The following is a 5,457-nucleotide window of genomic DNA, read 5'->3' on the forward strand; positions in this document are numbered from 1 at the left end:
TGTGAAGTGGGGGAGAGGAAAATGAGAGGCAAATGAAAAATAATGTAAATTGCGAGGAGATGAGATTTGTGATTAGGAACCTGGTAGATGTTGATGATGTCTCCCCAGCAACGGCGCCAGAAATTCGTTTTGATATCTGCTAGACTACGTCGGTATTTCCCTCAGTGATGAGACCAAGGTTATCGAACCAGTAGCAGAACCAAGCAACACTACGTAAACAACACTGCTACCTCTTGAGCACTGCTACGTCTTGAGCTTGCGTTGGTTTTCCCCGAAGAGGAAGGGATGATGCAGCAGAGTAGCGTAAGTATTTCCCTCAGTTTTTGAGAATCAAGGTATCAATCCAGTAGGAGGCCATGCTCAAGTCCCTCGTACCTGCACAAAACGATAGCTACTCGCAACCAACGCGATTAGGGGTTGTCAATCCCTTCACGGTCACTTACGAGAGTGAGATCTGATAGATATAATATTTTTGGTATTTTTGGTATAAAGATACAAAGTAAAAAGTAAAAGAAAGGAAAAAGCAAAGCAAGATTAAAGTGATGGAGATTGATATGATGGGAATAGACCCGGGGGCCATAGGTTTCACTAGTGGCTTCTCTCAAGAGCATAAGTATTCTACGGTGGGTGAACAATTACTGTTGAGCAATTGACAGAATTGAGCATACTTATGAGAATATCTAGGCATGATCATGTATATAGGCATCACGTCCGTGACAAGTAGACCGAAACGATTCTGCATCTACTACTATTACTCCACTCATCGACCGCTATCCAGCATGCATCTAGAGTATTAAGTTAAAAACAGAGTAACGCCTTAAGCAAGATGACATGATGTAGAGAGATAAATTCATGCAATATGAAATAAACCCCATCTTGTTATCCTCGATGGCAACGATACAATACGTGCCTTGCTGCCCCTTCTGTCACTGGGAAAGGACACCGCAAGATCGAACCCAAAGCTAAGCACTTCTCCCATGGCAAGAACTACCAATCTAGTTGGCCAAACCAAACGGATAATTCGAAGAGACTTGCAAAGATAACCAATCATACAGAAAAGAATTCAGAGAAGATTCAAATATTATTCATAGATAGACTTGATCATAAACCCACAATTCATCGGTCTCAACAAACACACCGCAAAAAGAAGATTACATCGAATAGATCTCCACAAGAGAGGGGGAGAACTTTGTATTGAGATTCAAAGAGAGAGAAGAAGCCATCTAGCTACTAACTATGGACCCGAAGGTCTGAGGTAAACTACTCACACTTCATCGGAGGGGCTAGGATGATGTAGAAGCCCTCCGTGATGACGGCCCTCTTTCGGCGGAGCTCCGGAACAGGCCCCAAGATGGGATCTCATGGATACAGAAAGTTGCAGCGGTGGAATTAGGTTTTTGGCTCCTGTTCTGATCGTTTGGGGGTACGTGCGTATATATAGGAGGAAGGAGTACGTCGGTGGAGCACCGAGGGGCCCATGAGGCAGGGGGCGCGCCCTAGGGGGGGGGCGCCCCCACCCTCGTGACCTCCTCTTTGACTCCCTGGAGTAGGGTGAGAAAATCACGTTCCCGAATATTTTATTCCGTTTGGACTCCATTTGATATTCTGTTTCTCCGAAACACTAAAATAGGCAAAAAAACAGCAATTCTGGGCTGGGCCTCCGTTTAAGGTTAGTCCCAAAAATAATATAAAAGTGGAAAATAAAGCCCAATATAGTCCAAAACAGTAGATAATATAGCATGGAGCAATCAAAAATTATAGATACGTTGGAGACGCATCAGGCATCCCCAAGCTTAATTCCTGCTCGTCCTCGAGTAGGTAAATGATAAAAAAGAATTTTTGATGCGGAGTGCTACTTGGCATAATTTCAATGCAAATCTTCTTAATTGTGGTATGAATATTCAGATTAGAAAGATTCAAGACAAAAGTTTATATTACATAAATAATAATAATACTTCAAGCACACTAACAAAGCAATTATGTCTTCTCAAAATAACATGGCCAAAGAAAGTTATCCCTACAAAATCATATAGTCTGGCTATGATCTATCTTCACCACACAAAGTGTTTAAATCATGCACAACCCCGATGACAAGCCAAGCAATTGTTTCATACTTTTGATGTTCTCAAACTTTTTCAATCTTCACGCAATATATGAGCGTGAGCCATAGACATAACACTATAGGTGGAATAGAATGGTGGTTGTGGAGAAGACAAAAAGGAGAAGATAGTCTCACATCAACTAGGCGTATCAACGGGCTATGGAGATTCCCATCAACAGACATCAATGTGAGTGAGTAGGGATTGCCATGCAACGGATGCACTAGAGCTATAAATGTATGAAAGCTCAACAAAAGAAACTAGTGGGTGTGCATCCAACTTGCTTGCTCACGAAGACCTAGGGAAATTTGAGGAAGCCCATCATTGGAATATACAAGCCAAGTTCTATAATGTAAAATTCCCACTAGTATATGAAAGTGACAACATATGAGACTCTCTATATGAAGAACATGGTGCTACTTTGAAGCACAATATATGAGACTCGCTATATCATGGTGCTACTTTGAAGCACAAGTGTGGAAAAAAGGATAGTAGCATTGCCCCTTTTTATTTATTTTCTTTTTTTGGGCCTTCTTTTTTTTTCTTTGGCCTTTCTCCTTTTTTGGGACAATGCTCTATTGAATGATGATCATCACACTTTTATTTATTTACAACTCAATGATTACAACTCAATTCTAAAACAAAGTATGACTCTATATGGATGCCTCCGGCGGTGTACCGGGATATGCAATGAATCAAGAGGGACAAGTATGAAAAAATTATGAACGGTGGCTTTGCCACAAATACTATGTCAACTACATGATCATGCTAAGCAATATGACAATGATGAATGTGTCATGATGAACTAGATGGTGGAAAGTTGCATGGCAATATATCTCGGAATGGCTATGGAAATGCCATAATAGGTAGGTATGGTGGCTGTTTTGAGGAAGGTACATGGTAGGTGTATGATACCGATGAAAGGTGCGCGGTATTAGAGAGGCTAGCAAAGGTGGAAGGGTGAGAGTGCGTATGATCCATGGACTCAACATTAGTCATAAAGAACTCATATACTTATTGCAAAAATCTAGAAGTTATCAAAGCAAAGTATTACGCGCATGCTCCTAGGGGGATAGATTGGTAGGAAAAGACAATCGCTCGTCCCCGACCACCACTCATAAGGAAGACAATCAATAAATAAATCATGCTCCGACTTCATCACATAACGGTTCACCATATGTGCATGCTACGGGAATCACAAACTTTAACACAAGTATTCTTTAAATTCACAACTACTCAACTAGCATGACTTTAATATTATCACCTCCATATCTCAAAACAATTATCATGCTTCAATCTTTTCTTAGTATTCAACACACTCAAAAGAAAGTTTCACAAATCTTGAATACCAAGCATATTATTATTAAGCAAATTACCATGCTATTAAGGGACTCTCAAAATAATTTAAGTGAAGCATGAGAGATCAATAGTTTCTTTTAAAAAAATCCACCATTGTGCTCTAAAAGATCTAAGTGAAGCACATAGAGCAAAATTATAACGCTCAAAAGATATAAGTGAAGCACATAGAGCAAAACTACTTAGCTCAAAAGATATAAGTGAAGCACATAGAGTATTCTATCAAATTTTAATTCATGTATGGCTCTCTCAAAAGGTGTGTACAGCAAGGATGATTGTGGCATACTAATACACAAAGACAAAAATAATACAAGATGCTCCAAGAAAAACACATATCATGTTGGTGAATAAAAATATAGCTCCAAGTAAATTACCGATGGAAGTGGACGAAAGAGGGGATGCCTTCCGGGGCATCCCCAAGCTTAGGCTCTTTGGTGTCCTTGTATTATCTTGGGGTGCCATGGGCATCCCCAAGCTTAGGCTCTTGCCACTCCTTGTTCCATGATCCATCCAAAGAATTCACCCAAAACTTGAAAACTTCACAACACAAAACTCAAAACAGAAAACTCGTGAGCTCTGTTAGCGAAAGAAAACAAAAGACCACTTCAAGGTACTGTAATGAACTCATTATTTATTTATATTGGTGTTAAACCTATTGCATTCGAACTTCTCTATGGATTATAAACTATTTTACTAACCATAGATTCATCAAAATAAGCAAACAACACACGAAAAACAGAATCTGTCAAAAACAGAACATTCTGTAGTAATCTGTAGCTAGCGCAAGATCTGGAACCCCAAAAATTCTAAAATAAATTTCTGAACTTGAGGAATTTATCTATTAATCATCTTCAAAAACAATTAACTAAATAGAAATCTTCAAATAAAAATGACAGCAGTTCTCATGAGCTCTAAAGTTTCTGTTTTTTAAAGCAAGTTCAACAAGACTTTCCCCAAGTCTTCCCAACGGTTCTACTTGGCACAAACACTAGTTAAACACAAAAAACACAAAAAAAACAGAGGATAAATAATTTATTTATTAATAAACAGGAGCAAAAAGCAAGGAATAAAAATAAAATTGGGTTGCCTCCCAACAAGCGCTATCGTTTAACGCCCCTAGCTAGGCATAAAAGCGAGGATAGATCTAAGTATTGCCATCTTTGGTAGGCAATCCATAAGTGGCTCTCATGATAGTTTCATATGGTAATTTTATTTTCTTTCTTGGAAAGTGTTCCATGCCCTTTTTTAATGGAAATTGAAATCTAATATTCCCTTCCTTCATATCAATAATCGCACCAACCGTTCTAAGGAAAGGTCTACCAAGAATAATAGGGCAAGTAGGATTGCAATCTATATCAAGAACAATGAAATCTATGGGCACATAATTCCTATTTGCAACAATAAGAACATCATTAATTCTTCCCATAGGTTTGTTAATAGTGGAATCCGCAAGATGCAAGTTTAGAGAGCAATCATCAAAATTACGGAAATCTAGCAAATCACATAAAGTCTTGGGAATAGTAGAGACATTAGCACCCAAATCACACAAAGCATAAAACTCATGATCTTTAATTTTAATTCTAATAGTTGGTTCCCACTCATAGAGTTTCTAGGGATAGAAACTTTCAAATCAAGTTTTTCTTCATAAGATTGCATCAAGGCATCAACAATATGTTCGGTGAAGGCTTTATTTTGACTATAAGCATGTGGAGAATTTAGCACAGATTGCAACAAGGAAATACAATCAATTAAAGAGCAACTTTCATAATTAAATTCCTTGAAATCCAATATAGAAGGTTTAGCAACATCTAGATTTTTATTTCTTTCAATCCCACTTTCATCAATTTCATCATTAAGATCTAAATACTTCGAATTTTTAGAACGCCTTCTAGGTAAAGGAAGATCATATCCAGTTTTATCAAGATTCATATTGCAAAATAAAGATTTAATGGGAGACACATCAATAAGTTTTAGATCTTCATCTTGATTTTCATAGGAATTG

This window comes from Triticum urartu, chromosome 7A (genome assembly GCF_056163025.1).
Source record: "Triticum urartu cultivar PI428250 chromosome 7A, HENAU_Tu73, whole genome shotgun sequence".
NCBI classification, from domain to species: Eukaryota; Viridiplantae; Streptophyta; class Magnoliopsida; order Poales; family Poaceae; genus Triticum; species Triticum urartu.